This window comes from Rhinopithecus bieti, unplaced genomic scaffold (assembly GCF_001698545.2).
Source record: "Rhinopithecus bieti isolate Rb0 unplaced genomic scaffold, ASM169854v2 scaffold_35856, whole genome shotgun sequence".
Lineage (NCBI taxonomy): Eukaryota > Metazoa > Chordata > Mammalia > Primates > Cercopithecidae > Rhinopithecus > Rhinopithecus bieti.
Window position 1 is genome coordinate 3,645,088 of NW_016815820.1, and position 9,852 is coordinate 3,654,939.

Here is a 9,852-nt window from a genome sequence, read left to right on the forward strand (position 1 = left end):
GATCTCAGCTCACTGCAAGCTCCGCCTCCCGGGTTTAAGCCATTCTCCTGCCTCAGCCTCCTGAGTAGCTGGGACTACAGGCGCCCGCCACCTCGCCCGGCTAGTTTTTTTGTATTTTTAGTAGAGACGGGGTTTCACCGTGTTAGCCAGGATGGTCTCGATCTCCTGACCTCGTGATCCACCCGTCTCGGCCTCCCAAAGTGCTGGGATTACAGGCTTGAGCCACCGCGCCCGGCCGAGACTTTTTAAAGTTTAAAACCCAGTCTGTGGTATCCAAGAAGAGAAGATATGCATATATAAAATAGTGTTCCTGCTCCCACAGAAGAATGCCAGAACTGCAGGGAAAACCATGATAAATATGGCAGTACACATATCAACTTTCAGAGCTACGGCTCATTTCAACCTTTTCCCCATTATGTGACTCAATATTAAAAAACACCAACACCACTGTTAGTATGTTTGTGCACACATGCTTTTGTGAAACTTTTACATATTATCTTTCACAAATCAGAGAAAATATGCAATGTGCTGTGACAGTCTGGAAATAAAGCATGGTTATACCCACCATGGCTACAATACAGGATGGCATATCTGGACTTTCATCTGTAAAAGGATGTTCTCACAAAGGTTTTAGGGCATGAACTCTATTTAAATGAACAACTTTAAAAAAAATCTCACCCTGAACACACCTGATTTCGTCTGATCTTGGAAGCTAGGCAGGGTCAGGTCTGGCTAGTACTTGGATGGGGTCCACGGCCATACTAGCCTAAAAAAATCTATTGACCTCTTTGCAATGTGAAAATGCTGTGGTGGATTCAAAGATAAAAAAGACGCAGTTCCTATTCTGCAGCACCTGCTGCATGCCAGTCCCTCTCCCAGGGGCCAGGGAAACCACAGGTCCTGCCTTCTGGCACCTGTGCTTTAGAGCATGGACAAACAGGGTTCATTCACTCCAATCCACAACACTATGACATAAAGTGCTTCAGGAGCAGAGGGGGAGAAAGTGATGTGTTCTGTTCAATGAACCCCAGAAAGACACCCAGAGGTGGTCACCTTAAGTGTGGCCATGAAGGCTAGGCAAACGCAGGTAAGAATTTGGGATGGGACAGCCTGAGCAGAGGCCCAGAGACAGGAGAGTGCACACATTCCTGAAGATTATTAAAAGTTGATTCTGCACCCAGCACTGCTGGGGGTGTTATGGTGGATTTGCAAATGAATGACATGGGCCTGAATGGAGAGAATGTCAGAGTGGTTGGAGCTGAGAGAGGGAGGCACACCATGTCTGTCTACCCCAGAGGCCACTGAAGGACAGGAAGTGACAGGGTCAGCTCCACAGTCTAGGAAAAAATGGTGCACGGAATGGATGGAGGTGAGGAGAAGAATCTGGAAGCTCCTCTAATATTGCAGGCAAGAGGTAACAATCCTCAACCAGAAGAATTGCTATTGGAAAAGAGAAGCAGGCAGACACAAAATCAAAACAGGGACAGGGAGTGACGGGACAGCGCCTACCTCCCTGCCCCTTCCTCCACCCACCTCAGAGCCTGTAAATGGCTTCAAGAGGTTTAAGGAAATTCTACTCTGGCATTCAAATTCCTATGGGACTCAAATCACATGTGGGGAGGACCCTTTAGTCCTAGCTGGAAGAGCACCTAACTAGGGTCTACCATGTTAAAGACGATGGCCCCAGCCTCTTAGCCAAAGGAAATATGTCCCTGGAGCCACGTCAGTGGGTACCTGTGCTTCCAAACTGCAGGGAAAAGTACACCCCGACATTCACTCTCTCGTTTGTAACAGACAAGACCCACGCCTGTCACAGGGATTATGCTTGAGTTTTTCTGGCAGCAGAACATTTATATTTGAAAGATTCCAGAAAAGTACTTTTCTCTGTGCAGTTTGGCATGGTATGTGTTTTTACTTCCTCCTGAAGTCTTTTTTTGTTTGTTGGCTTTGCAAAGACAGTGTCTTGCTCTGTTGCCCAGGCTGGAGTGCCGTGGCACGATCTCGGCTCACTGCAACCTCTGCCTCCCGGGTTCAAGCAATTCTCGTGCCTCAGTCTCCCGAGTAGCTAGGATTATAGGTGTGTGCCACCACGCTTGGCTAATTTTTGTATTTTTTGGTAAAGACAGGTTTCACCACGTTGCCCAGTCTGGTCTTGAACTCTTGGCCTCAAGTAATCCACCTGCCTCAGCCTCCCAAAGTGCTGGGATTACAGGTGTGCGCCACCGCGCCCAGCCTCTTCCCGAAGTCTTTATCAAAGCACAGATAAAGGGTGGGGCTCATCTCTGCCCACAATGGGGTACAGGAGGAGATGTCACCTGCTACCCTATTGAGGGTGGGGTGAGGAGTACCTGGCAAGCAAGGATGTCTCTGGGCCCGCAGGTGAGAGGAAATCACATTCACAGGTGACGTGCTTCCTCAACCCCTCTAATCAAGCCAATTGCAGGACAAGGAGGAGCGGCACAGGTTCACCAGGCTTATAAGAGAACAGATATCATGTGCCACAGCCCAACATCTACATCCTGAGGATGACCATGGCCAAGAGGCTCATTCCTTCACAGTTTAAAACATAGATCTGGAGACAGGAAGATAAGAAAAGCATACCCTCAGACTCCTTCCATGGCTACAGGTGGGTCTCATTAAATCTTTGGGCTGCAGAAGTGACATGCCTAATGTGAGGTGAGACAGGGCTTAACTCAACCCCGTGACTCTGTCCACCTCACTCCCACTGGGCCCCAATGGCACAAGCACCCACCGGCACCACATGCCAGAGGCTGTTATTTCCATCTTGACAGACACATGCGGGGCTCAACATGCTTCAGACTGTCATATGCACTGGAGTTGGGGTGGAGCGGGGCAGAAGCCCACTCTGTCCTCCTAAAGAACAGGCGCTTACAGGAAGAATCCGGCCAGTGAAAGTCCCTCTAATGTGAACTAAGATTAGAAGGACCAACCACTCTTAAGTGTGTCAAAATAGGTTCCCATTACTGTGGCATAATAAAAAATACAGACTCAGTCTTTGCCCTGGTTCCTGGCACAGTTCTCCCCAGACCCTCGAAGTTTCCTGCATGATAGGAGTGTCTTCTGGTATTCTTGAAAAGCCCCTTCAACCATGCCTGAGTTTGATAGGGTATGGCCCTAGACCATCCCGTGGCCTCTTCAGGATGAGCCTGGTTGCTGGAGGAATCAACCACATGGTTAGACGGTTGAACCTTTCAGCCCCACCCCCAGCCTCTCGGGCTGGAGATTTAATCAATCATGACTAAGTAATGAAGCCTCAATACGAACTATTGAACACAAGGCTTGAGAGGGTCCGGACCGCTGAGCACACTGGTGTGCTGGGAGTGGTACCCCAGAGAGGCTGGAAGCTTCCTGTCCCACTCTCACCCTTTGCCCTCACTGTCTCTTCCATTTAGCTACACCTGTGCTGTGTCCGTAACAACAGAACTGTATGTCAAATTGATATTATAGGAGGCCTTTGCTTGGGACTAAGCTCCTGCATTAGGCCCCAAGAGACCAGACTAAAAATAAACACAGTCACTCATGCTTAAGTTCCCCTTCACCAAACCCAAACTAAGTGGTTATCTGACCTTCTGAGAAGTCACAAGAGGTAACAGCCAATTTCCCAAATAGGCCAGCTGAAATCTTCAGTAGCCATGGAATGAAGTTCCCTTGGCTTTAATCTTTACATAAAATGTTAACTAATCTGATATTTTTCTACTGTTCTGTTTCCCTGTCCTTCTTTCTGCCTGTCCCCCAAGAAAAGTATCTTTGAAATGATTAGCAGGCTCCTGTTCCTTGCTCCTGCTTTCTTCAGCTCTTCTCTGTCTATAAAGCCAATCCCCTCTGCTCAGCTCATGGGAACACTTACTCTATTTTATGGAAGGATTCGTTGTCAATTCTAGAACCATGAATAAAGCCAATTGAGATCTTTAAACTAAATTTGGGCCATGCACAGTGGCTCATGCCTGTAATCCCAGTACTTTGGGAGGTCAAGGCAGGAGCATCGCTCCAGACCAGGAGTTCATGACCAGCCTCAGCAGCATAGCAAGGCCCCATCTCCACAAAAAAGGAAAAATTAGCCAGGTGTGATGGTGTGTGCTTGCGGACTCAGCTACTCAGGAGCTACTGGAAGACTGCTTGAGCCTGGCAAGTGTGGGGCTGCAGTGAACTATGACTGTACCACTGCACTCTAGCCTGGGTGACAGAACAAGATACTGTCTCTAAAGAATATTTAAAAATAAATTTATTGTAATTCCTTCCTTTGACAGTACGGTGCTTTCCTGAGTTCTGTGAGTCCATTCTAGTGAAGTACTGAGTTTGAGGGGAGGTCATAGGAGACCCCAAATTTGTAGTCTGTTACACAGAAATGCAGGTAACCTGGGGATATTGGAAACTTGCAGCTCTAGTCTGAAATGGGAGGCAGTCTTGCAGGATAGAGCTCTTAACTCGCAGGGTCTATGCTGACTCCAGGTAGTCAGAGTCTGAATTGAACTGAATAGTAGGACATCCAGTTAGTGTCAGATAAATTGCTGTCGGAACAAATAGTGTGCCTACAATCTGCGAGGAGAGTTTTGCGAAGGTGAGAATTCACTTCCCAGAATGCCTTGCAAACATGTAAAACCAGGAACATTTGAGAACTCCAGGTGCACTTCAGGAGAGGCCACTGCACAGGCCCATGAGGCAGAAAGGTGCCACCACAGGCCTCCCGTCATTATGATGATGGGAGGGTACGGCATCCAGTGACTTTTGTTCATTCTTTTTTTCAACAAGTGTATAGTGTCTACTATATGCTGGGCATTGTGCTAGGTGCTGAAACAGGTAACCTGAAACAAGTTAACCCAAGCCAAGGTATAAACAAGCAGAGTTAGTTTTGACGGTGAAGACTATTTTTAGACTTTCTAGACCAACCTACATGCAGAAATCACTGAGAATTACTGCGACGGCGGGAAGTGTGGATGCAGATTCCCCCAGGCCAGCCCCGTCCCCTGGCTGCTCCTTCACAGATGTTCCCGGAGCTGATCACAGGCTGCGTGGCCCATCCATGCCAGCATTACTCAGGGTTTCCTCCCTGACTATCTGAAGCCCACCCCCATCCCAAAGCAGCAGCGGTGGCCAGCTCTGGGCAGGCTGAGTGGTCAGGGTGGAGGGTGGAATTCAGAGCCCAGCTGGAGTCCCTCCTGAGCCACTGCGGATGGGGAGGGCCGGAGAAGTGGGAAAGCTGGAGACCACAGGAACGGCTGCCGGACCACAAAGGAGACCAATCAAGTTCAGGTGAGGGGATGAAAGCACCGAGTCAGGATGAAGGATGGGTGACTGCCTCCCATGGTGGACACCGTCCTGCAGAGCATCTTAGGGACCTGACATTCATGCTGTGTGGTTACAGGCTCGGGGGCCACAGACTCCACCCTTTCTCTTCCACGTCTGGACACATCTCCTCCTTGAACTAGCTAAGTGCTGCTCATGGCAAATGGACTTCACAAATGCAACTTGTCAAAGCCCAACCAACCACCTCTCACCCACGAATCTGCCACTTCTTGCAAACCTGCTGCTTCCCAAGCCAGAAACCACCAAGTTCCCCCACATGGCTTCCCCTCACGAACCCCTCAATGCTCTGTGATAAAGCCTGCTTATCCTCCCTCCAGCATCACTGCCAAGCCGCTGCCTCTGCTGCAGTCACCCCCTCTTCGCTTCTCACAGGGACTCCCGCGGTTGCCTTTCCTGGCCCTCTAGCCTCCTGCAATCCATGTGACCATGGTGGGGCCTCTTCAAACTGAGAATCCAGCAAGTATTCCTATGAATAGGATTCTCCAACATCTTCTGATTGCGGGAGAATCAAACCAACACCTTAGCAGGACGAGGCTTCCTGTCTTACTCTTCCCCCGTTCACCCCCGAAGCCACAGCCATTTTAAATCGGCTGCTGGCAGTGGAACTTCAAGTTCTTGCACCCGCTCCTCCCTGTACACGTGGCAACATCTCACACGGCCTCCTGGAGAGCTCAGCCTGGCAGCCCCTCTGCCAGGCTAGATGCTCTTCCCCCTTCCTGTCATACCCCTGTCGTCATACCATCTCCTTGTGAAGCTGCCTCTCTGTCTACACAGGCTGTGGATGCCTTCGAACCAGGACGATGGCTTTTGTTTTCATGTCCAGGGGTCCTCACAGTACCTGGCTCTTGGGAGGCAATCAGTAAGCATCTGCTGAATGACTAGATGACAAAAATCACCCCAAGTCGCCTTCAGCAGAAAGGAGGAGTGGGTAGTGGAGGGATCTGCGGACTTAGTGGGAAGGGTGGTGAGTGCTGAGACAGTCAACTGGAAAAGACTTGGGACTAGAGGCTCCCCCAGCCTTCCAAGTGGCTGGGAGGGAGGCTTCGACGGTGAAAAATTAGCCAGGTGTGATGGAACAGGAAAGGGAGTCTCCTCCGAGTCCCAGGCTCTGATGTTAACCAGCCTGTATTCCAGTGAGGTCCAGGCAGTGGCCTGTCATGTCTCTTGGACACAGGAAGAGCGCTGAGCTGGTCCCTGGCACTCAGAGGCTTCTCAGCAGGGGAGGGGGATTAGGAAACAACATTCTTGTGGGCTCCAGCATTTCCAACAGGCCTGTGCTACCCAATAGGGGTCCTTGTTTGGTTGTTTGTGGAAGTAACCTGGCAACATGGCAGCTGCCTTGATCTAATTTCAGGGCTGGTTAAATTCTCTGTGGTCCTCCTCCACTGATGGCTGGGGAGAGGAAGACAGGTACACCAGAAGAAATCCTGAAGCCCTGCCTGTGAGGGAAGGGAATCAAATCCATAGGCTAAGGGTAGAAGAATGCTTTTCCCTATGGAGGTTTACTGGGAAGGTTCCTTTGGAGAGAGATGAGCTCCACCTCCACTTCCGTCTGCCTGAGTATACTCAGGTGTCCTGACCATGGGTTTTGGCTCAGAGTCATTCTCAGGTGGCCCAGATGAGCACCTCACATGAGAGGGTAAATACACACAGGCAGCCCAAGTGTACTACTCACAGAAAGAAAGCGATCGTCTCCACCAGTAAATACCCTTCAGTGCTCACCTCCCTCAGGTCTATGTCGTCCATGCATTCCACCAGGCTGGATGGACATTTTATAGCAATGTTCAGTGTTCACGTAAGGGAAAAGGAGGTTGATATTATAAAGTGCTCAGAATAATGCAGGGCACAGCATAAGTGTTATATTAACGTTTCTTAAATGAATCTTTGCAAAGCCGTCTCAGCGAGGATGACTGCATGGCACTATTTTCTTACAGAATGCCAAAAAGACTGAGGAAATGATGCAAGTAGAAGAAACAAGTAAAGGCCCTTCATAGCGTTATCCTACTCAACTCCATCATTTTATGCCCAGGAGAGCTCCCGGTCCAATTATCAACATTCCATAGAAGCATGAGGGGAGCACAGGCCAGATCAGCCAACTTGACAAGTATATTAATGTCCATAAGTCACCCCAAGAGTAAAACGGCATCGTACTTTGAAGTTCTTTCTCAATGAAAAAAATCTGACATTAATTCTGAGAAACTTTTGTTCAAGGATGGTGAATAACTTTTTAGAAGCCATGAATGTTTCTTGTTCCATGACATTCTTGTACATGTTCTCTGCCCAGGTTGGTTTTGGATTATTTGAGGGTTTTTTTCCTCTTATTTATTTGTAATTGTTCTTTGCATATTATGGAACTTAGCCCCTTGTAATACATTTTCCGAATTTTTTTCAACCTGCTATTTGTATTTGATTCCTGTTTATGGCATTTATGCCACTCAGAAGTTTTCATATAGTCAGGCTTATTCATCATTTTCAGCCATGGCTTATGAGTTTTGTATCATGATTAAATAATTAATTCCATTTTGAAGATTATTTAAAAATTTATTCATTTTCTGTAAGTCTCATGATTTCACTGTTTTACATTTAAATCCTTGTTCCATTTTGAATTTATCTTCTCTTATTTTTCCTTCTCTTATTAATTCCACCACTATTTACTGAATTATCTCTTTTTTGCACAGATTTCAAATATCTTTACATACACTAAATCTTCCAATGTATTTCACCCTGTTCCTCAAACTGACTTTTTTTTGCCCCGTTTGTCACACACTAAATCTCCCTCTGTGTTTCACCCTGTTCCTCACACTGACTCTCCCCGTCTCTCACCCTGTTCCTCACACTGACTGTCCCTGTGTCTCACCCCGTTCCCCACACTGACTCTCCCCATGTTTCACCCCATTCTTCACACTGACTCTCGCCCTGTGTTTTACCCTGTTCTTCACACACTGACTCTTCCCGTTGTTTCATCCTGTTCCTCACACTGACTCTCCCCGTGTCTCACCCCATTCTTCACGCTGACTGTCCCCATCTGTTTCACCCCATTCCTCACACACTGACTTTCCCGTGTGTTTCACTCCATTCCTCACACACGGAATCTCCCCATCTGTTTCACCCCATTCCTCACACACTGACTTTCCCGTGTGTTTCACTCCATTCCTCACACACTGGCTCGCCCGTGTGTTTCATCCCATTCCTCACACACTGACTATCCCCATGTGTTTCACCCCATTCCTCACACACGGAATCTCCCCATGTTTCACCCCGTTCCTCACACACTGACTCTCCCCGTGTGTCTCACCCGGTTCCTCACACACTGAATCTCCCCGTGTTTTACCCCGTTCCTCCTCACACACTGACTCTCCCCATGTTTCACCCCATTCCTTCTCACACACTGACTCTCCCCGTGTGTTTCACCCCATTCCTCACACACTGTCTCTCCCCATGTTTCACCCCGTTCCTCAACACTGACTCTGCCCGTGTGTTTCACCCCGTTCCTCACACACTGACTCTGCCCCTGTGTTCCACTCTGTTTCTCATACGCTAAATCTCCCCAGACCTACAGAATCGGAATGTCTACTGGGCAAGCCCCAGAAATCTACACTGTAGCAAGCTTCCCAACAGCTCTCAAGCCTGCTAACGACGGAGAATAATTCTTGTAGGGGGGACTATAAAAAGTCAAGTCTGATATTTTTTCACTCTATCCAATTCATAATCTGACACTATGAAGCCAGTAGTTTGGAGATCTGTATCAAGATAACTATACCTAGGGCACAATAAAATATATACTGCTCAGGCACCATTTTACAGTAAAAAAAAATAAAAATAAAAATAAAAAGAAGAGTGGACTCATGAGCGCTTCCTAAAACAAATTCTCTGGTGGTTCATACATGTTCTAGCATGCATATTATAGTTTTAAAATACTGTAAGAGAAAAAACTAAGCATATTATAATCTGCCAAACTTCTGCAATGTAACATTTAAAATCTCATTAAATTTTTTTTTGCATTATATTTTTACTCTGTCCCCTAGCCACAGCCCCTTTCCAAGGTCAAGCATAAAAGACCAACGAAGCCGGCCATGAGCAGCACAGCAGCAGTGAGCAGGAGACGCTGTTAACTGTGTGGTGGAATTATTTTCTGTCAAAACCATCCCACATGTTTAAGATATTGCAGCCAAAAGCAAGGGAAATCATTCACAACATTTCATCAAAATCAAGCAGAGGAGGGCTGCAGGGCTGTGTGTGCGCTGACGCATTCTCACAGCAGGGCCCGTTCCTGCAAGCACCCACTGAAATGAATAATCAGAGTTTGTTATGCTCCCCCTAGCTCATATTTTCTCTAAATACCCAAGATGTCTATGTAACACACAGATGAGGCAACCATTTTAACAATAATTAAAGCAGCAAAATCTGTTTAAAATGCTAGTTCTTACAGACACTTGGATTTTTACCTGTGAGATGGAAAAAACTGAAAACAAACTTCTTTGAAAAAAACAAAGAATAACTACTCCCTTCACAGCAAATATCTTTTTT

At 47.5% G+C, this 9,852-nt stretch overlaps 1 protein-coding gene across 1 annotated transcript in view; it reads right to left on the reverse strand.

Moving 5' to 3' along the window:
• RAB31 (RAB31, member RAS oncogene family) overlaps positions 1 to 9,852 on the reverse strand; it is an 83,165-nt gene that overhangs the window by 17,279 nt on the left and 56,034 nt on the right. The window lies entirely within an intron of this gene.